Genomic DNA, 24,758 nt, shown 5'->3' on the forward strand with positions numbered 1-24,758 from the left:
TGGCTCAGCGGTTTAGCACCTGCCTTTGGCCCAGGGCGTGATCCTGGAGTCCCGGGATCAAGTCCCACATCAGGCTCCCTTCATGGAGCCTGCTTCTCCCTCTGCCTGTGTCTCTGCCTCTCTCTGTGTCTTTCATGAATAAATAAATAAATAAAATCTTTAAAAAAAAAAGAAGAAAGAAAGAAAGAAAGAAAAAGAAAGAAAGAAAGAAAGAAAGAAAGAAAGAAAGAAAGAAAGAAAGAAAGAAAGAAAGAAAGAAAGAAAGACTGGTCAATAAATTTAAGAGAAATGTCTTATTCATGAATCCTAGGAAATGTCAGATGGAAACCAATATAACCAGAAATTGAAACTTAAAGATCATTCAGTGAAGCTGACAATTTAACTATCAAACATTAATGACAGTAATAAAATACACATAGATTTACAAGTTTACCACTTGTAAAGCACTTCCACATGTATGTTGCCATTTGATTCTCAACACAGCTAGGTAGATAATAGTATTCTCTTGTTACACAAAAATTCAGGGGTGATAAATGACACAAATAAAGTCACAGAGCTCTTAAATTATGTGATACAGAGTATATTTCCTAACATATTTCTACCTATAGGATCAGCTACCTATATTGACATGAAAAGGTCTACTCAGTTATAGGACTTGTAAAATTCTGTTAACTTTTTAGTGACTTCATATGTGTTTGTTCAGGAAACTATTTCAAAACCAAGAAGGTGAATAAATTTAAATATGAGAAATATTTACTAAATATAATGCATTTATTGTATATCAAAAGTTTTCAATATTTTTTTTTTAGTTTTCAATATTTTGAACAGCAGACATGCATCCTCAATATTTATTTCTCCAATCTTTCCTAAGGAATTGGTGAATATATAAACAAAGATTTAAATGCAAGGATGTTTATCAAAACATTATTTATAATATATGAAATTATAAATAAAGAGTGGCATTTTATTCATAAGTAAATTGGAACCCATAGAGGTTACATGATTTGATCATACACACATCAGTAGTTAGGGACAGATCTGAGACTCAAATTTATGTTAGATATCTCTAGATACAGAATTGTCATTACCAGGACACTGTATATTATATTCAAACTGCAGGACTGATGGTTTTCCCAGTTATCTTTTCAATGTGGATTTATGCATAATTGCAATTAAAATTGTTCTTTTTTTTAAATTAGAAGAATGGGGAGGATAAGTAGGCTATAGCACAACCAACAACAAGTTGTTATGCTGCCACCCATACCAAAGGCTAGTATTTCATATTAAACATATGTTTCAAGGTATAGAAGGAATGTACCTCAACATATTGAAGGCCATATATGACAAAGACACAGCTAATATCATAGTTAGTAATAAAAAGTGAGTCTTTGCCTTAAGAGCAAGAAAAAGACAATATGTCCATTCTTACCACTTCTATTCAATATAGTACTAGAAGTCCTAGCCACAGCAGTTAGGCAAGGAAAATAAATACATCCAAACTAAAAAAAAAAGATAAATTGGCTCTGTTTGCAGATGATATGATTTTATATGTGAAAAACTAAAGACCCCACCAAAAACTCTTAGAATTTTTTTTGAAAGATAGATTTATTTATTTATTTATTTATTTATTTATTTATTTATTTATTATAGACATAGAGAGAGAGAGGCAGAGACACAGGAGGAGGGAGAAGCAGGCTCCATGCCAGGAGCCAGACGCGGGACTCGATCCCTGGACTCCAGGATCGCCCCTGGGCCAAAGGCAGGCGCCAAACCGCTGAGCCACCCAGGGATCCCCAACTCTTAGAATTAATAAACAAATTCAGTGATGTTGCAGGATACAAACTTAACATATAAAAAACAGTTGTGTTTCTGTACACTATCAAACTATCCAAGAAGAAATTAAGAAAATTATCCCATTTACAACAGCATTAAAAAGAATAAAGGGGTAGCCCCAGTGGCGCAGCGGTTTAGCACTGCCTGCAGCCCGGGGTGTGATCCTGGAGACCCAGGATCGAGTCCCACATCGGGCTTCCTGCATGGAGCCTGCTTCCCCCTCTGCCTGTGTCTCTGCCTCTCTCTCGCTCTCTCTGAATGAATAAATAAATAAATCTTTAAAAAAAAATAAAATAAAAAAATAAAAAGAATAAAATATTTAGGAATAAATTTAACCAAAGAGGTGAAAGATTTATACGTTAATTACTATAAGACTCTAATGAAAGAAATTAAAGAAGATACAAATAGGGATCCCTGGGTGGCGCAGCGGTTTGGTGCCTGCCTTTGGCCCGGGGCGCGATCCTGGAGACCCAGGATCGAATCCCACATCGGGCTCCTGGTGCATGGAGCCTGCTTCTCCCTCTGCCTGTGTCTCTGCCTCTCTCTCTCTCTCTCTGTGACTATCATAAATAAATAAAAATTAAAAAAAAAAAAAAAAAAAAGAAGATACAAATAAATGAAAGCTAGCCTGTGTTCATAGATTGAAAGAATTAATATTGTCAAAATGCTCATATTATCCAAAGCAATCTAGAGATTTTGTGCAATTCTTACCAGTATTCCAATTATATTTTCACAGAAATAGAAAGAATAATCCAAAAACACATACAGAATCACAAGAGACCCCAAACAGCCAAAGAAATCTTGAGAAAGAACAAAGCTGGAGATATCACACTTTCCGGTTTCAAACTATATTATGAAGCTATATAATCAAAACAGTATGGTACTGGAATAAAAACAGACAGATGAATAAAACAGAATAAAGAGCTTAGAAATAAGCCTGCACATTTATGATCAAATAATCTTTGGTAAAGGCTCCAAGAATACACCATATGGAAAGGACAGCCATTTTTAATAGGGTGTTGGGAAAACTGGCTATCCACGTGCAAAAGAATAAAACTGGACCCCTATCTTATACCACTCATCAATAAACTTGAAACAGATTAAAGACTTTAACATAAAACTTAAATGGGAAGACTCTTAGAAAAAAATATAGGGAAAAAAACTTCCTTGATATTGGTCTTTGCAATGACTTTTTAGCTACGACACTAAGAACAACAAAGCAAGCAAAAAAACCCAAAACTAAACTAAAAAGCCTCTACAGCAAAGGAAGCAATCAACAAATTGAAAAGGCAACTTCAGGCATGGGAGAAAATATTTGCAAAACATACATCCAATAAGGGGTTAATATCCAAAGTTTATTTTAAAAAAAATCTCATACAACTCAATAGCAAAAACAGAAAAAAAATAAAAAACTTAAATGATACAATTATAAAAATCAGCAAAGGACCTGAATAAACATATTTTCCAAAGAAGACATACACATGGCTCAGGTACATGAAAAAGTACTCAACATTACCAATTATCAGAAGAATGCAAATCAAAACCACAATAAGGTATCACCTTATACCTGCTAGGAGGTCTATTATGAAAAGGACAAGAGATTATAGGTGTTGGTGAAAGTGTGGAGAAGAGAGAACTTGTATACTGTTGATGGAAATGCCAAGTTGGTACAGCCATCATGGAAAAGAGTATGGAGGTTACTCAAAAAACTAAAAATAAAACTACCAAATGATCCAGAAATCCCACTTCTGTGTATATATATCCAAAAGAAATAAAAACAGTATCTTGAAGACATATCTGCATTGCCATGTTAATTGTAGCACTATTCATAATAGCCAAGATATGGTGTCCATTGATGAATGAATAAAGAAAACATGTGTGTATATGTGCATATGTATCATAGAATATTATTTAGTCACAGGAAGGAAGAAATCCTGCCATTTGTGGCCACATGCATAAATCTGGAAGACATGAAATATATGTGGAATCTAAAAATGTGGAACTCATAGAACTGGAGAGTAGAACAGTGGTTGGCAGAGACTGGTGGAATAGGGGAGATGTTGGTCAAAAGGTACAAACTTTCAGTTATAGGATGAGTAAGTTCTGGGAATCTAATGTATAGTATGGTGACTATGGCTAATAATACTGTATTATTAGTATTGTATTATCATTGTATTGTATACTCGTGTTCTCACAAGTCTAAAAAAAGAAAAGAAAATGGAAACCATAAGTGTGTTAATTAATTTGACTATAGTAATCATTTCATTATATATATGTATTTTAAATAATTACATTACATACCTTAAAGTCATGTTGAACAATCTATAGACAAATTTTGTTTGTCAATCATATATCAATAAAGTTAGAAAAAATAAATATATTTTTAAGGTCTTTATCTCCATAAGCAGTCACAATGTAGTATGATACTCTGGTAAGAGCTAAAAACTGAATGCAGAACTTCCTATTCATATCACAACTAAATGACCCTTAAAAGGGTCTTAAAATTAAATTTATTAGAAGATTAGAGATAAGCCAAAGTCCATACTTCACCTGATTTTTCTTCATAAGTAAATTTTACTTTCCAAAATAATATTTTGGATTCCTTCAGGAAAAACAGAAATGACATAGAAGAGATAACTCAAGAGATAATAAATAAGATAAAGTTCTGAGCTAACATCCACAAAGCTTTCAACGTTCTTCTGGTACTAGATTCTGTTAAGAGTGAATTATTTCCAAGAAGCTAAGTTTAAGTTGGTACAAAAGTTATATATTAATTACTTGAAAAAACTCCCAGTAGGGCAATATCTAAAAATATTTCAATGAGAAAAGCATATAGGTTTGTTTTAAAGTGACAACCTAGCCAAGAGAGTGATCTCCAAAGTACATTCACTAATAAAAATTTAAGGATCACTTGGATAAGAGTAGATAAGGAAACTTGCAACACAAATGGGTTCTCCACATTTTGGCCATGTCTGCACACTTAACTGGATTAATCTTAATGGTCAATTCAGTCCAAAACAGTCAATATTATTTAGCTGTTTACAAAAAAATGTAGCACCTCCATGACTAACATGTATTCTTGTCATGAAGGTAAAAACAGTCTCTACCCTCTGAATGTTAGCAGGTACAGATATGTTTAAACCTAGAAAAGTAAGACTAAAAAAATTAAGAACTGCTTTTAACTATAATTATTAACTCACAAACCCAAAACATCTCCTTCTTAACATAATAACATTCAAAGAGGACTTTTAACCATCCTACAGAAACTTACTGCTAAAAATTGTACTCATGGATATTCATTTTACTTAAGTGACACAAGCCTTAGTAGGTATAATTATATTACACATATTCATCCTTTCTGATCTCACTGACAGAAGTGTCTCTGTCTGATTATAAAATTTCAATATTCCCACTCTTAGCTCAGTTCCAAACAAAGAAAAGGTGTTCAATATACGCTTGCTGAAGGGATAATCTCCTTCTGGTTAGCATCTATCCACAAACAATGCTTCATAACAGCTGTATTAGAGTTTGCTAGCTGTCCACCAAAATCTGTTTTCCTTTCTTCGTCAGGACATGTGGCTGTATACTGCATTTTCCAGTCTATCTTGATTTAATTGTGGCCAATATCCAATGGAATAAGAGAGGAAATAATGTATGCTACTTCCAACTGGGAACATATGTCCCCCTTGAGGATGGTGAGGCTGTAAAATGGGAGTAATCTGAGTCCCTCAATTGCTCCATGGAGGAAACTCACCCACCAGCCCAAAATACCTAATACAGACTTAAGTGAATGAGAAATAAACTGGTATTGTTTTTGAGTATTTCTATAGAAATTTATCTTACAATTTTTAATATATGAATGCCCGGTAGGTATTCACTGAATTAATTCTTCTTTTTGTTGTTGTTGTTTAAGATTTTATTATTTGAGAGAGAGAGAGAGAGTAAGCAGGAGCAAGAAAGAGAACATGAGTGAGGAGATGGCAAAGTGAAAGGGAGAAGCAAGCTCCCCATTGAGCAGGGAGCCTGATGCAGGGCTTGATCTGGGGACTCCAGGATCACGACCTGAGTGGAAGGCAGAAGCTTAACAGACTAAGCCACCCAGGTACCCCTTGTTTGTTTTTAAAAAACAAATTTATGGACATTAAGGAGGGTACATGTTGTAATGGACACTGGGTATTATATAAGATTGATGAATCTGACCTCTACTTCTGAAACTAATCATAAATTATATGTTAAGTAATTGAATTTAAGTAAAATAAAAATAAATTAAAAAATAAAAACAAATTAGAAACAAATTCATTTTTTAAGAACTCAAAATACATTTATACCTACAGAAAAATGTCAAAACAGTACAAAAATCCCAGTATCCTTTTTATCTGGAATTCCTAATTATTAGCATTTTACCCTCATTTGCTCTCCCTGCCCACTGTATCGATATATACCAATGTATATGCATCATACATATATGTAGATGCACATTCACATCTTTATTTATCTATACATGGCATGCCATATAAATGTAGATTTTTCCCCAACTTTAAAATATCTTTTTCAGCACAATGATGTGTTAACCTAATACCTCCCCAAAACAAAAAGACAATACAACTCCTGCAACCAGTAAATCAACAATGACACTATCATTCAAGCTGGAGTATGTTGAAATTATTATACACTTACTGTTTGTTCAATTATTTGTCAAGTGTGACAGATATTATAACCAGTCTGGCTGCCTTTTCAACAACCCTCTTCACACCCCTCCTTTTTCTCTCCCACTTCTTTGGGTCTGGTCATACTGCAGCTGACCTCTGACTGCCAACCTCCTTCCTCAGGCTTGCTCAGACCTTAGGGAGCCATGTTTGCATGTCTCCATATCAAGAAAGGAGGGAAGTGAGAAAGAGAAGGAAAAACAGGAAGAATAAGGGAAAGTGGATGAATTAATTAATTTTTAATACAGTGCTACATGAAAGAAAATGTCAGCAAGTAACATTTTTAAAAGTTAATAGTTAAAACATTCCCCAGAAACTACCTAATTTGAACACATATTTCTCTCAAAATTCTGTCCGAATTGAAAAGGATATCTGAGAGGTCTGAGAAATCAGAGCAGGATACCTAGATTTATAATTTTCTTTGATGATCAGCATCCTGCCACCTTCCTAAATAGCAAAATCAAGTACACAAAACTGAAGTTTTTACTCAGATTGAAATCAAAATCTTTCTTCTTTTGTCCCCTTGCTTGTAAAATATCTTTCTAGACTTGAGAAAGTTAAGAGCCACAGAGAACACTGAACATTCTTTTCAATTGTCCAGTAGCACAATTCAGAAATGTGGTAAATTTTACAAAGACCTTACTTAAGCATGCTTAAACTTATCTTTTTATTTTTTTTAAACCAAACACTGCTTACTGATAGGATATATGTGTAAGCCAGCGTGATTTTCTGAGGAGTAAAAGCAAATATTACAAAGGAGAAGAGGTTGTAGGAATTGTGTAGTACACGTTCAGAAACATTTTGTCTCGGTTGTTTTCAGTAAGTGCTTCATTTCTATGTAGGAAGTATATAAGATTCCTGCTAAAAATATACTCCCTTCTTTGAATATTCACAATAAATGCCAAAAGTTATCTCAAATGAATAAAGACAGGGCTAATTAGCAATATTTTATATAATGTAATAATAATTTAGATTTAATGTAATTTCAGTATCTATTCATTATGCTAAATAATCTTATAAGAATCTCATGGTTAATATACTACATATAAAATTTTATGAAGTATTTTGATAAATTAATAGAAAAGTAACATCTGCAATATCACAAGTCAATAGGGCTGAAAAGAACGGAATACATTTGAGGGTATATAAAGAAACTAATTATGACTTATGACTATAACAGGAGGAGAACATTATTGCTTAGGGCACTGTCTCCTCAATTATAAATGTGTCTCCTCCAAACTGTGTTTGTAAGTCATTTGCTGAAACAGTGACCTTATTTCCACCACAGAAATTACATTAAGGATATGTTTTAGTTCCCAAAACAAGCCCATAACAATCTGTCTTATTATCATGAAACTATAACTGTATTATCAGGACTACCTATCTAACCAAGAAATACCAAAGTCCATTCTCAAAATCCAGGTTTCTCTACTAGTTCTAATTGTACTCTTTATCTCAGTTCTTAGCCATAAGTCTTCCTAGTTCTCAACAGTCAGGCAGGCAAAAGAGGTTCCTGGGTGCTACAGAAAGGGACTGAGTCTTCATGAGCAACCTTGCACAGGACTCACAGTCTCATTCTTGGAAAGTAATGATTGCTGCCTAAATCTCTGTGCCCTAGGTCTCTAGTAGCATTTGGCAGGGAGAGGACTATGTCTTTGATGACAAGTGATGGTTGAAGAAGAGTGGGGATAGGTACAAACAATGGCTAAAGACAATGGCTAAAGACAATGGGAGGATGGAAGGATAATTCTAGCAGTAAACTATGTGGGTAACTGAATCCTGGCCTCTAGGAAATCACCTCTGCTGTATATGTGTACACACACACACACACACACACACACATATTCATCAGGTATCAATTTAATGTTGATAATTGGAACATCACAAATATTTCAAAATAATAGTTACTACTCAACATTTCTAATTGCTTTAATTCATTATTTTATAGAATGCTTTCTGATACTAATGAGTCCTATATGTACTACATTCATTTAAGTAATATTTTGGTATATAACTGCTATTAAAGATACTTTGCCACCTAATATTTGTGGTCCCTTTTTACCTATCTCAGGGGACACACTGACATAACTGAGACAGCTCAGCATGTCATATGGAAAAATCTCTTATAAAATAAAGGTCAAAGATTAAATAGATAGTCATTCAATAAATTTATCTTTCTTCAGAGGAGTTATTCCACAGGTCAAAACTAAAGTCACTGATAGATATGTTTCTCATCTTGTTCTCTGGGTGTGAGGAAAACAAGTTGTCGATTTCCTTTGGTGGCTTTTTGCTTGTCTTGAAAGAAAACATTAATAAATTCTGCACAGCTGTGATTTACTAGTGTGACAAAAATGAAGAATGTGTTTCTCTGTCCACAAAGAAAACAGAATACAGATCCCTTCCCCTTTCTACCCTCCCCATCATCATCATGTAGCCTGGTGAAGTGTTTTTAACTCCAACCACTTTCAAAAGTAATGATACACTATTGCTTCAAAATCATGCTGATTATAATTTTCCAGCATCTTGTAAATACACCTACTACTGAATTGCTTGCTCTTATATTATATGGCAATGGTTTCTGTGGGTAAAAATGTCTTGCAAACAAGTAATTTTGACCTGACTACCTTCATACATAGATACTGACCCTTCCAAATTGCTTTCATTTGGAAAAATGAAAAGGGCTTTCTAACTTCAGAAAAGCAAATCTTTCCAATTTGTACTAATAACATCATGACATTTTCTCACCTCTGAATGGCTTGTATCAGGGACACTTTTGAAGGGAAATAAAGACATAAAGAAACTAAACATTATCTATGTTCGTTTCAAGGTTGCTTACTTTTTATTTTTTTTAAATGAATGTTCCTGACATTGCCTACATTTAGAATATTTGCACGTAACAGTAGATGTCCACTGTGGAGACAATGGAAAGTTATAGAGTTTGACAGCTGGAAAAGAACCTTAAAGATCCTGTAACACACATCCTCATATTTACAAATGAAAATAGGATAAATGAGTCTAAGTGAATTGCCTAAACAATAAGCTAGTGGTAGAAGTGGCTATTAAGCCCATCTTGTGCAATTTCTCCCTGATGAAACCCAGTGATGCAGTGCCTACCAAATTCCTTCACAACAGCCCAGTATCTGGTCAGAGAATCATGCTGTGGACACTCTTCCATATTAACACAATCTCCTCGGTTTACTTCTGGGAGTTATTTACTCCCGTGCCAATTCCCTGGTCATGACTTTGTCACAGGTATATAAAATGTGTCAATCTAGTCTACCAATACTTCCATCATGTCTTTATTTTTACACATACTGTAGCAGAGACTAATCTATCCTTTAGCTTGCATTTTTCTCTCCAAAGCCTTTTAAATTAGATTTAACCCCCCAAAAAACCCTATTCCATTTCCTCTTATTTGATAGCTGTGATCTACCAGGATATACTCTATTCTAACCTTTACTTTCGCAGGAAAATTTTATATCTCCTTACATGTATGTCATGTATTTTAAGCCCCCAAATTTTGATAATGTTGATTAATACTACAGCAAGCAATATTTTATAACAAATACTATCCTTAGAGGTTTAAATCCATTCACTTTAGTATTTACAATAATGCCATAGGTATTATTTGTGACATTTGCATTTTATTATTCCATTATGTAACTATTTTGACATAGTACCATTCTACTATGGCTGTTAAATAAATTGCCAAAATTTTGGTAGCTTAAAACCACGCAAATTTGTAAGCTTAGAACTCTACAGGTTGGAAGTCTTAAAGGGTTCTCACTGGATTAAAATCGAAGTGTTGGCAGGGCTTAGTTCATTTCTGGAGGCTCTAAAGGAGAATGTTTCCCTGTCATTCCTAACTTAAGGCCATTTATAGCTCTTATCATAAATCAACATCATGTATACTTACTTCTTTGTTTATTGTTTACCTAAGTGCTATAAAAGTGTTAATTCTTTGTGGGCAGGACATTTTGCTTGTTCTGTTCATAGCTATATTCCAGCATCTTAGAACAACTCTGGGCATGTAATAAGCACCTGGTCAACTTGGGTTAATGTATGAAAATCAACATTTTTGTTCTATCCCTTGTAACTATATTATTTGGTGGACAAAAAGATTTTAAACCTCAGTTTTCTTATAGATAAACTAAGGATATTAATACCAAGATATTGTTTTGAGAATTAATTGAGGTCATGCTTATGAATACCTAGTAGCATGTTAACTAACACATAGTATAAACAATTATTATTATTATTATTATTATTATTAATTAAAATAACATGCTCTTGGGGCCCCTGGGTGGCTCAGTGGGTTAAGCGTCGAACTCTTGGTTTCAGCTCAGGTCATGATCTCAGGGTCATGAGATAGAGCCCCACATCGGCTCCAAGCTCAGCAAATTCTGCTTGAGATTCTCTCCTTCCCTTCCTGCCCCTCCCCCACTCATGCTCTCTTTCTCTCCCTCCCTCCCTCTATCTCTAAAATAAAATAAATAAAATAAAATAACATGCTTTTTAACATACATATATCCGAATTATTTTTTCTTTACTCATTTATTAACTGTCCCATGAAAGCAGAATCTTGTGTGTTTCTGTGTATCTCTGATACCTAGAATAGCAACTGGCAGGAGCTGAAGAAATCCTGTTGATTTAGTTGTGTGTAGGAAAAGAACCTTAGGAACCTTTTTTTTTTTTTTTGGAAACTTTTATTCTATCACTTAAAGCTGTGCACACTATTATGATGGTCTCATGAGTATTCTTACGGATTCTGTTATAGAACTCAAAATAGGATAGAGAGTGATGATGATGGGAAAAAGTTTTGAATTCTCCAGACCTTAAAAGTTCTGAATGTTTTATGTGTTGTTTAACCCTATTAAAAGCTGATATTTGACACAAATACTTCCTTCAAATTGTGCCTTACTACCATGCTCATGGTATTTTGCATAAATCCCCATAGGTCCCCCCTCCAGAGGTCCTGAAGATTATCCACCAATGTAACAGATGTTCCAAGCCTCAGTCTGTTAGGACAGGCTCTTATCTTGAGGTTACAGTGTGTGACTAATATAATGTAGAATACTGATGTAGCAAGAATGTGCTATAGTGACAAAATACAATTAGAAAGTTATTATTATAGGCCAGGAGAAAAAATTTGAAACGAAGAATTGACAGCTGTGGTGGTTGAGGGAAAGAAATAACTTAGGCAAAACCAAGTCAGTAACATTCTGGAGAGTGAGGGAGAAGAAATCATCCTGATTCCAATATTTTCATCCCCAGTAGATACATATTTTGTGCATTTTTTTTTTACTTAAACTATTTTTTACTTGGCTATAAAAAGAACTTGTGAAGAAAGAAATAAAAGTCAAGAACACTTTAATATACTTTTCTTCTATTTATTTTGGGCATAATAAATTTAAAGCTATTTTAGTTTTTATCTCATAATCTAGATCTCATTTACCACATGATTATTATTTGGGGATTCTCTGACCTATAAACAGTGAACTTAACAACTGTTAAAAAGCCTTTATAGGGATCCCTGGGTGGCGCAGCGGTTTAGCGCCTGCCTTTGGCGCAGGGCGTGATCCTGGAGACACGGGATCGAGTCCCACGTCAGGTTCCCAGTGCATGCATGGAGCCTGCTTCTCCCTCTGCCTATGTCTCTGCCTCTCTCTCTCTCTCTCTCTCTCTGTGTGACTATCATAAATAAATAAAAATTTAAAAAAAAGCTTTTATACATGTTCCCATGGAAGTACACAATTGCAACTGCAATATTATAGCTGGAAATATCACCATGTCATACAACAGACACACTATTCCTACTTCTATTGTTGGAATGCTAAAAAATATTCTGAGCTATTTGATCATCAGAGATAAGAAGCAGCTGTTCACGTAACATAGGTCCCATAGATCAGGGTAAAAGTTTGTTTGTTTGTTTGTTTGTTTGTTTGTTTGCTTTAGATGGAAGGCTGACAACTAAAATTGGTTCAAGTATATATGAAGGAATTAACTGGAAATACTAAGTCCTCTTCTTCAATATTCCAAGAGAAGAAAATAAACCTTCCACCCCAGAAAAAAATTGCAGTTTGGAAGCTTTTGTATGGTATTTCAATGAAACATTAATCTACATTAGAATAGAAAAATCTAGGGGTACCAGAGTGGCTCAGTCTGTTGAGCAGTTGAGAATCTGATTCTTGGTTTTGGTTTAAGCCATGATCTCATTGAGGGTCATGAGATCCAGCCCAATGGTCAGCTCTGAGATCAGGGGGGCATCTACTTGAATGTTCTTTCTCCCTGTTCCTCCCTGCACTCACTCTCTTTCTCTCTCCAAAATAAATGTATAAATCTTAAAAAAAGAAAAAAAAAGAATTGAAAAATATAGATTAGGAGTCTGCTCCTATTAAATACGGTAAAAGTTCAAATAATATTTGTCCTAACAGCACTTCATAGAAGGATATTGAAACTCAATTTTTTTCCTATTATTTTGTATCTTATGGACAAATATTTAGGAAGATTATAAAAAGAAAACTTTTAGGAAGTAATATCTCTAATTTTTCTAAAATTTAGGTCAAAATCAGTTTATGTATTTTACATATCAAAAAAGATCATGACTTTTACTTTTTATTAAAAACTTGTAAAGCAAAAAAAAAAAAACTAAAAAAAAAAAACTTGTAAAGCAAAAGAGAAGTAATCCACTAAATAACAATTGTTATATTTCATTTGAGGCTCTTCTATATTTAAGGACTTGGCAAAATGCTGAGGACTTTTTAAGAATGAGAACAAGATCTATCTTAGCCTTTAGGAAGTCCCTTGTCAAATTTTGGAAATATATTATTTAACAAAGTTACCATGTATCAACAGCCATAAAACCCTGAAAAGATACATGGAAGAGAGGGTGCTAAGAGAAGAGCACCAAACAAGCAGAGGGGGAAATGTGAGGGCAGCAGAGAAAAGACATGAGATAAGAGAGAAAGGCTGAGCTGGCACACGGAAGGCCTCCTAGGTCCATACGCAGGTGTGTGTCCTGAATCTGAAGGAGAGCTGCTGATGGATGTGAAGCAGGGGACAACTCTGAATTATGAGACCTGAATTTGGATGGCTGCAGGGACAGAAAAAGATAGATGAGTTGAAGATGGTTCACAATCATCCACCAAAGAGATTCTGAAGTCCTGAGATGAAGTCCACAGATGTCGTATATAGAAAATAAAATCACAGGCTTCATGACCAACTGCAAGTGAGGGAAGTAGGTGAACAAAAAGAAAAGATGAAGAAAACTGAAACAGCAGATTAGGGGAGTGAGAACAAGGTGAGGCGGAAGAAGGTCAAATCATCCCAGGATTGATGATAGGCAAGCACTCCTACAAAACAAATGCAACCTCACTCCAGATGTTCTGAAAGTTAAATATCTCATCTGGCAAAGAGATCTTACATATTTTACTTCTCCAAACCCCTCAATAGATCTTGGAGGTATTATTTCCTGGATAAATAGTTTAACTCCTTTATAAAGCCAAAATTTTATACTGGGAAGATCCTGCAGCCTTTCCAAAATGTATGTTATTAGCACACTTTTTGAAGTTTGTTAACTTAGAACACTTCCACCCCTCCCCACCCTGGCTTGCTAAATATCACATTTCATCCATCTTCCACAAGGTACCTTCTGTTGGGCTGATCATTAGGTAACTGATTTTTTTGGAGGGAAGGTTGCTCTTGGATTTGTTCTCATATATAAAGGACAGTCAATAATTTAAAACTAGTCATAAGAGGTATAATTTGCCTACAATAATACACATACAGTTTAATGTATATTTCTAGAGTTTTGATGCATTAATAATTCCATATAACCATTGCCACAATCAAAGAATCACATATTTTTATTATCTCCCCCAAATTTACTTTGTGCCTTTTTCTAGTTAATCACTTCTCCCCACCTCCACCTTGGCCCAGTGTGGTAGCGGTGGTACACCTCTTAGATCTCTATTCAGAAGCCAAAGAGCCACAGGGATCACTGTCCGTCTCCCACTGCAGCGGCTAGGGAATCCACACCACCAAATGCATCAGGACAGCCTCTTGCCAATGAAGCATGAAAACTAATGCCTGGAGATTTCTTTCTTTTTTTTTTTTTTTAAGATTTTATTTATTTATTAATGAGAGACACAGAGAGAGAGACAGAGACAGAGACAGCGACAGAGAGGCAGAGACACAGGCAGAGGGAGAAGCAGGCTCCATACAGGGAGCCCGACGTGGGACTCGATCCCGGAGACCCACGGGCTGGACCCTGGGCTGAAGGTGGCGCTAAACCGCTGAGCCACCCAGGCTGCGCTGCCTGGAGATTTCTGTCCAGTGTCTGACTGAACCAGCAATCTGTGCACCAGAGCCTGACACAGCAGCCTGACATCTTCCGACCCAATTCTTCCTTCTGCCTCCCTTGCTACAGATGGCAAGACTGCATTGTGGTCTCAAGACTTTCTGGGCCTACTTTTGCTCCCATTCTCTTTTTACCTTTAACAGATATTGCTCCCAATAAATCTCCTGTAATTCTAATACCATCTTGGCATCTGCTTCCCAGATGACTGAATTGATACTCATCTCTGCCCCCATCAACCAATGATCTACTTTTCGTCCTGGAAATGAGATTTGCGTGACCTAGGACTATAGTTCGTACTCATTTCTGCCAGATTCTTTCACTCAGCATATATTATTTAAATATTTTATTTATTTATTTGTGTGAGAGAGAGAGAGCAGAAGAGAGAGACAGAGGGAGAAGCAGACTCCCCTTTGAGGAGGGAGTCTGATGTGGACAGTGGACTTGTTTCCACAATGATCCCACCACCCTGGGATCATGACCTGAGCCAAAGGCAGATGCTTAACTGGCTGTTACCCCAGCACCCCTTACTTAGCATATTTTTGAAATTTGTTCATGTTGTTGAGGTTACCAGAGTTCATTCCATTTCTATTGCCATGTAGTATTCCATTGTATGAATATATCACAATTGTTAATTATATGTAACCTGTGATATACACAGTTATTTTTTGCATATAATATGAGGAAAAGTTAGAAGCTTCCTCCCATAACCCCCCCCCCAATATGGATATCCAGTTGTTTTAGCACTGGCTATGGAAAAGACTTTCTTTTTCCCAGTAAATTGCATCTTTGTTGAAAAATGAATTGACCATATACAAGTGTGGTTATATCTGGATTTACTAAAATATTCCACTGATCTATAGATATATTCTTTTTTTTTTTTTTTAACTAAGGTTTAAGGCACCTGGGAGGCTCAGCGGTTTACATCTGCCTTTGGCTCAGGTCATCATGCTGGGGTCCTGAGATTGAGTCCCACATTAGGTTCCCCCAGGATGCCTGCTACTCCCCCCAGGGAGCCTGCTTTTCCCTCTGCCTATGTCTCTGCCTTTCTCTGTGTCTCTCTCATGAACAAATAAATAAAATATTTAAAATGAATTAAGGTTTAAATAACATGCAGTATTATATTTCAAGTGTACAATATTCAAGTCTATACATTACTCTGTTTATCTAGATAAGTGTACTCTTAATTCTCTTTACCTATTTTATCCATCTCTCCACCCACCTCCCCTTTGGCAACCACAAGTTTTTCTCTGTATTTAAGTATCTTTTTTTTTTTTTTGCCTCTCTTTTTCCATGTTTTGTTTCTTAAATTCCACTTATGAGTAAAATCATATGGTATTTGTCTTTCTCTGACTTATTTCACTTTGCATTATACCCTCTACAACCATCCATCCATGTTTTTTTTTTTTTTAAAGATTTTATTTATTTATTCATGATAGTCACAGAGAGAGAGAGAGAGGCAGAGACACAGGCAGAGGGAGAAGCAGGCTCCATGCACCGGAGCCCGATGTGGGATTCGATCCCGGGTCTCCAGGATCGCGCCCTGGGCCAAAGGCAGGCGCCAAACCGCTGCGCCACCCAGGGATCCCCTCCATCCATGTTTTTGCAAGTGGCAAAATATAATTATTTTTTATGGCATATATACACATACATATATATAAAATATTATATATATTTCTTTTATTTATTCATTATCAGTGAACATTTGGGTTGCTTGCACATCTTCGCTACTATAAATAATATTGCAGTAAACATGCATGTATCTTTTTAAATTAGTATTTTTGTTTTTTTTTTAAGATTTTATTTATTTATTTATTCATGAGAGACACAGAAAGAGAGGCAGAGACATATGCAGAGGTATTTTTTATATATATTTTTTAATTTTAGCGATTCTATTGGCCATCTGTATGTCTTCTTTGGAAAAACATCTATCAGGTCCTCTGTCCGTATTTTAATTGAATTATTTGTTCTTCTGGTGTTGAGATGTACAAATTCTTTATATATTTTGAATATAGACACCTTACTAGATATATCATTTGCAAATATTCTCTCTCATTCAGTAGGTTGCCTTTTAGTTTTATTGATGTTCTCCTTTGCTATGCAAAAGCTTTTTATTATAGTAGAGTCCCAGTAGTTTAATTTTGCTTTGATTTGCCTTGCCTGACCTGAAGGGAGCTATCTAGAAAAATACTGCAAATGCCAATGTCAAAAAAATTACTAAGTACTCTTCTAGGAGTCTTATGGTTTCAGGCCTCACATTTATATCTCTAAAGCATTTTGAGTTTATTTTTGTATATGGTGTAAGAAAGTGATCCAGAAAAATAAAAAAAAAAAAAGAAAGTGATCCAGTTTCATTCTTTTGCTATATGTCTATTTTTAAGTTAATATGACTCTGTCCTGATTATTGTGGCTTTAGAGTAAGTCCTAAAATTTGTTAATGGAGCTCTTCTAACACTATACAATCCTTTGCTCTTTTAAACTTTTTTGGCTACTCTAGGTCCTTTGAGTAGCCTTAAAAATTATAAGTTTAATTTGCCAGTGTCTACAAAAAGCCCAGCCAGAATTTTTAGTTTTTAGTGTAGAAGTTTTATGCATCTTTTGTTAAATTTATCTCTGAGGTAGTTTATTATTTGACACTTATTGGAAATGACATTTGAAAAATCCATCTCCTAATTGTTTTTTCTAGTATATAAAAATCCAATTGATTTTTGTATATTGATCTTGAGTTTTGTATCTTGCAACCTCGAACAATTCTTATCACTTGTTTTATTGATTCACTAGGATTACTTACATATGCAAACAGATCGTCGGTGAATGCAGACACCTTTCATTCTTCTGTCCTAATTTTTATGCTTTTAATTTTCTTTTCCTGCCCTATTATATCTCTAGGACCTAAAATAATGTTGAATTTATTGACATATTGTTATTCTGGATATTTCCTTTAAGTAGAAATAGCGAGCATTAGATTCCTTGCCTTATTCTCTGTCTTAGAAAGTGTTTAATATTCCACATTTAAGTATGATGTTAGGTTTTTTTGTTGTTTTTATTTTGTTTATTGATGTTAGGTCTTTGATAATTGTCTTATATCAGACTGGAAAAGTTCCCTTCTATTTCTAATTTGCTGACTTTTTAAAAAATAAATTAAGAATGATTATTTTTTTGTCAAATGCTTTCCTGAATCTGTGAAATGGTCAGATGTTTGATAAATTATATCAATTGCTTTTTAAGTATTTACTCAATCTTACATTCCTAGGATAATCTTCACTTGGTCATCACATGTTATCTTTTAAAAATATTGCCTAACTTAATTTATTAAAATTTTATTAAGGAATTTTGCTTCTAATGGTGTTAGAATCCGTAAAAGATATTTGTCTTTAATTTTTCTTTTGCAGTGTATTTGTCAGGTTTCATACCAAGATTATGCTAGCCTCACAGAATGAGTTGGGAACTTTCTCCCAATTCTCCATTTTCTGAAAGAGCTCATTTCATACTGGCATTATTTTCTTCCATAAATATTTTATGTAATTCACCACTGAAACCATGTACACTAGGAAATTTTTATGTGGGAAGGTGTTTTTCCCCACTCTGTACACATTTAATTTTGAGTTTGTTATTTTAATTCCAGTATAGTTAACATAGTGTTATATTAGTTTCAGGTGTACAATACAGTGATTCAATAATTCTATATCTTACTCAGTGTTCATCAGAATAAGTTTACTCTTTAATCCCCATCACCTATTTCACCCATTCCCCACAACTCTCCTCTCTGGTCTTCTTCATCAGATAAAGATAAGATTTTTTATGTCACCTTATACCATTGTGATAAGTTATTTTTTTTAAAAAGGTTTTATTTATTTATTCATAGAGACACAGAGAGAGAGAGGGGCAGAGGAACAGGCAGAGGGAGAAGCAGGCTCCATGCAGGGAGCCCGATGTGGGACTCGATCCAGGGTCCCCAGGATCACACCCCAGGCTGCAGACGGCGCTAAACCGCTGCGCCACCAGGGCTGCCCCATTGTGATAAGTTATATTTTCAAAATAACTTGCTCATGGCATCTAAGCTGTTGAATTTATATGCATGACATTGCTCAAGCTATTCCACTAGTATCCTTTTAATGTCTCTAGGATCTGTAGAAATATGCATTCTTTAATTCCTAACGTTGGTAATTGTACTTTCTCTCTCTCTCTTTTTTTTTTTTTTTATCAGTCAACCAGGGGTCCATCACTTCTTTTCATATTTTCAAAGAACCAGTTTTTGGCTGTTAAAACCTTTCTCTAGTTATATTTTATTTTCTATTCATTAATCTCTCCTCTGACTGCTATTATTCCCTTTTATCTCCTTCAGCTTTATTTTTTTTTCCTTATTTTTCTACCTTATTAAGATAAAAGTTTAGACTACTAATTTTGGACCATTCTTCTTTTCTAATATAAGGATTTAAAGCTACAGATTTCCTCTATGTATTACTTTGGCTGCATCCTATAACTGTTTTGGTTTTTTTTTTTTTCATTTTTATTCAGTTAAAAACAATTTCTAATGTCCCTTGTGATTTCTTATTTGAACGACTCATTATTAAAAACTTATTGTGTAATTTCTAAATATTTTGGAACTTTCCAGACTTCCTTGTGTTATTGATTTCTAGTTTATTTCTGTCATGGTTGGAAAAAAGATTTTGTATAATTTCAGTCCTGTTAAATAAACTGAAAATTGTTTTATGGTCTAGAATATGATCACTTCTGGGCAATGTTCTAGGTATACTTGAAAAGAATGCCTATTGTTCTTATTTAAGTAGAATGTCCTACCAGTGTTTATTAAGTTATAGCAGGTATAGGGATTCTTAGCCTCTGGCAGGTGAACACTCCCTTTTCTTCTGTAATGCAATTTTGATAAATGGTAATATATATATATTTATATATATATATATAAATTCTTACCTTTTTTCCACTATACCAGTTTGGTTATAATAGAATTAAAATGTACACTACACAAACTGCAGGAATTGGTAATATTTCCAAACAAAAATTTTTTAAAGGACAGACCTCAATATACTTCCAACATATGGTTCCCCTGGGTATTTCAGTTTCTATTTGTCTTTTTAGACTTTTAGGTTTAAAAAGTTATAATTATACTTGCTTACTTAATTGGTTTGAGTAATGAAAGTAAGCAAAGAGTTTTGTAATAATAGTAATAATAATGCCAAAGTAACAGATAGAGTCCTTGTGAACATTGACAGAGTTAAGATGCTGTAAGAGAATTTTACAGAGTATAGTTTTACCTTTTGCAACTTCATCTGAAATTTCTTGTAAATAATTTGATATTCTGTAGATGTAAGGTCAAATTTTAAATTATATTTTTCCTATTATATTCTAAATCAATGTTCAGGGATCCCTGGGTGGCGCAGCGGTTTGGCGCCTGCCTTTGGCTCAGGGCGTGATCCTGGAGACCCGGGATCGAATCCCACATCGGGCTCCTGGTGCATGGAGCCTGCTTCTCCCTCTGCCTGTGTCTCTGCCTCTCTCTCTCTCTCTGTGACTATCATAAATAAAAAAAAAAAAAAAAAAAAAAAAATTAAAAAAAAAATCAATGTTCAGAAAATAGAAAATATGCAACCACTTGGTAAACTTTCATTGTTTATCTACAAGTTTTATATGAAATATTAACTTTAGCTTTTTTGATAAAGAAGAAACTAAGATTTCTAAAGGATTGAAATACTAGTAATGATACCTAACATTCTTCAAGAGTTTACTATGCATCATTTATATTCTAATGGCTTAATCTCAAACAATCCTTATTGCAACACCATGGAATTCATCTACAGAGGAAGAAATAGTACTACAGCAAATATATATCTTTGCATAGATAGACAGCACAGGCTTTCTCACTCTAAATCCAGTCCTTTTAGCCACTGCACTGTAGAGCTCATTGTGGGAAGGACAGTTAGTTTTGCTGAGCCATTTAGAAATTCCATAATGTTTAATCAAAATATTAAATATTTAGTTTAAAAACAGTAAAAGCTGGACACAGCTATACAAATCTCAAACATTCCAGGAGTTTGAAATATTAGAATAATGATCATTTAATACATGTAGTATAAATTGTTCAATCAATGAAATTGTGCAACACGTAGTACACAACCCAAAATGTTTCTGGAAATCACAGTGATAAAAAGGTAACCATAGAAAACAGGAATAAGTATGCTGCACACTCATTTTAGGAAAATTCTCATTGAGACAGAAAAGTTAAAAGGAATATGAAGGGGGATAAACATCCTTGGAATTCTGCAAGTGAATGCAAATTGCTTGAGTACTCAGATACCTTGGGTCCTTATATACAGCTTTACAAGTTAGTCAAAAGATGAAAACCTATTGTTTACCCTGCTCTCTCCCATTAACAATGTTAAACAATGTTAAACTGTATGTATACACCTGAGAATCAACCTTAAGAATAATGTACCATCAAGGAATATGAAATATTTTATCTAACCACAGTGCTTGTAGTGCACATTAAATGCTCATGCACATTATTGCTCAGAGCACTGTCCAATATCATTATTATATGAGTCAAAGACGTAATTTAAAATTTTCTAGTTGCCACATGAGAAAAGAAAAAAAGTAACAGATGAATTTTTATTTTATATAACATTTAAAATATCCACATGCTATCTATATAAAAACTATTAGGAAAAAAAACTATTAGGAAATTATATGGATTTTTAAATACTAAGTTCTTGAAATCTGTGTATTTTATACCACATCTCAATTCAGGCTAGCTACATTTCAAAGGCTTAATAGCAACATGAGTCTAGTGCCTACCATACTGGACAGTGCAGACAGAGAGATCAAGAGGAAACACTTATTGAGCATCTATTATACACAAGAAATTGTATTAACTATTAGGGAAACTAAGAAGAAAAAAATCACAGTCCAACACTAAACCAATTAAATGAAGAAATGGAAAAAGATTTTGTACTGAAAAGATAATTAACATGAACAGCTATTTCTGACAAGTTTAACAGGAGTAGTGTAGGCAGCAGGTTGTATAAAAATTTATGGCAGGGACTTTTGTGATCTTGGGCAAAAGTATATGCCTGAGATATTTCAGATTTAAGAAAAGGTTGTAGGCATAAACTATATACACATTCATGAACAGGAAAAGCCTGATACTTCTAGTGACAATGAATGAACCAGCATTAGAGACTTCATACAGTAGGTATTAAATCTCCTGGATGTTCAAATGTTAGCTAACTCTTAAATGTAGGAATAAACAAATGACAAAAGACATAATACCAGAACAAAAAAAAATGTGAACACTGAAATATCAGTCTGATGACAAACCTTTGCTTCTAATGATGAAGAGTCAGTTAAGTATGTTTGAATGGGAATGATGTATGAAGCAGAGATGGTAGTTAAAAATTTACTGAAAGGAAAGGTAAGCCACAGGGAGATGAACTGAGAGCTTAAGTACTAATGTAGGTATAAGTCAATGAGAGTCCTGGCCAAACCACAATGGAAGAGATAGGAGAGAGACTGGAAGAATGAATGGAAAAATAAAGTCCTAGAATGAATATACCCAAGATTTATCCCATAGGTCATAGGGAAAATATGGTGTCTATGGTGATAACTGAAATGGATGGACTCCTCGTTTGGGAAAAAGATTAAGCCCAACTTTAGGCCTGCTGAAATCAAAGTGATGACATGATGTCTAAAAATGTGCACTGCACAGAGAGGAAGATGAGTGTATACTAGGAAAGAGAGCCCTCTAGAAATGTAAAAAAGAATAGTCACGAGAATATATGTCATTGCTGACAAAAAACACAAAAATTGGAGAATGAGTCAGGAATCTATATCCCTTAAATTATAAAAATATGAGAAATAGTTTTTGTAGAGAGTATTTTAGGAAATAAATTAAAGATGAATGAAAGAATCAAATCTCAGGACCCTGGGTGGCTGAATGGTTGAGCGTCTGCCTTTGGCTCAGGACGTGATCCTGGGGTATGGGATTGAGACCCACATCAGGCTCCTCGCCAGGAGCCTGCTTCTCCCTCTGCTGATGTCTCTGCCTCTCTCTCTCTTCCTCTCTTCCTCCCTCTCTCTCTCTCTCTCTCTGTCTCTCATGAATAAATAAATAAAATCTTTAAAAAAAAAAGAATCAAATGTCAACTAGATAGAAAAGCCATGAATATTGGTATATGCAACATATACCATCAGTGTCATGCTTACTGTCTTATGTGGCTGTGTTACTATGTACAATATAGCCTTTCACAGTCCCTAAATGAAAGCAAGAGAGGATTCACTGTGTAGTCATGAAATTCTTTGTTCCATTATGCTCTTGTCTGTGATTTGCATAACATGACTGACTGTAATCAGAGTATTGTGTGTGCCCTTTATTAATCAATCCTTGTATAAATCTCAAAAGGATTTCTATTTCTCTAAAGACAAACCTAGCTTGCTAAATATTATGAGCTCCAGGATAAATTTTAATAAATTCCATAAAAGACTACTAGTCATATTCTTGACACTTCTGTTTTCAGTGCTATCTCTTCTCATGTCTGCTATTTTTATTGGTTTCTTTTGTGAAGTGTGCTGATTTCTTCCTTTTCCCTCCTTAGAAACATTTTCCCCTCTATTCTTGTTCTGTGCTCTGGGGAGATAACTTGTATGACGTACATCAGGGTTTCTCACCCTTGGCACTAGTGTTATTTTGAATTAGATACTTCTTTGTTGTTGGAGGATGATTAGTAGAATGCCTGACTTCTACCCACTGGAAGCCATTAGTACCTCTCCCCTTCCTCCCAGAATTGTGACAAACAAAAATGACCCCTGGGAACGAAATTGCTGCCTGCCCCTCCCAGCATTGAGAACCAGAGGGTTACATCAGTGTACTCCTCTGCCTTTTGGTTACCATATATATTTGGCCAATGGGAGCACCAGAAGAGTAAATGGAGGGAGGAAAGTAAGATCAGGTTGTTTATTTCCCAAATATCCACTCCCTGTCAGGTCATTCCAAAGATCATAACTGCTATAAGGCAGCTATCTTTAAAAAAACCTCTGCCTATTCGTGTGTTTTCTCCCTTTTCTCTCTCCCACTCTGATATTCTTATTTTCTCTCTTTCTCTCTTCATACATTTACACCTCTTCCTTCCCTACCCCATCAGAACCTATAATGTCTCTCCTGCTCTTTCCCATTTAGGGCTAGTGGTTATTATGGTGCCCACTGTTACTATCCTGAAGTGCTTCATTACACCCTAATTATATCCAACCCTTCGTAATTGCTGACTTTATGAAAGTATCCACAAATTAACTAATTTGTGTGTACCATCTGTTTCTGCAGGAATTACAAGTGATACAAGGTAAGTTCATATCAAAATATTAATAGAAAAGCAAAATACCAAATAGTCACTGAGGTCTTTCCTCCATTTTAGTCCCAATCATTGCAATGTTTTGTGCAGGCAGCCTTGTAGTAATCATTCATTAACACCGATACTACCTCTTACATTTTGATTTGATCAAATAAAGCTAGTTAATGAATATAAAAGATCACTAAATGCAGTTTCTTGCCTTATTACTCTCATGTGAAACAGAGATATAAACCTACGATGAAGAGTAGCAACCAGGTTGGAACTGTAAAACAGTGCTATTCCCAAGCGGAAAATATGGAGATCATAAAGAAATGAAACTGTCTCAGTATCTTATAGTCACACCTTATAAAGAAGCAGGAAAGTATATGGAGATGATTGTTAATTTAGTCAGGCACTCATTCATTGAATCAACAAATTCTTGGAGGCTACTGTTTTGTTTTGTTTTTTAAGATTTTATTTATTTATTCATGACAGATACACAGAGAGAGAGAGAGAGAGAGAGAGAGG

At 34.7% G+C, this 24,758-nt stretch overlaps 1 protein-coding gene across 17 annotated transcripts in view; it reads right to left on the bottom strand.

The window, feature by feature from the left end:
• Positions 1 to 24,758, bottom strand: part of SNCA (synuclein alpha) — a 163,514-nt gene that overhangs the window by 76,023 nt on the left and 62,733 nt on the right. The window lies entirely within an intron of this gene.

The sequence above is a fragment of the Canis lupus genome, chromosome 32 (genome assembly GCF_003254725.2).
Source record: "Canis lupus dingo isolate Sandy chromosome 32, ASM325472v2, whole genome shotgun sequence".
NCBI lineage: Eukaryota > Metazoa > Chordata > Mammalia > Carnivora > Canidae > Canis > Canis lupus.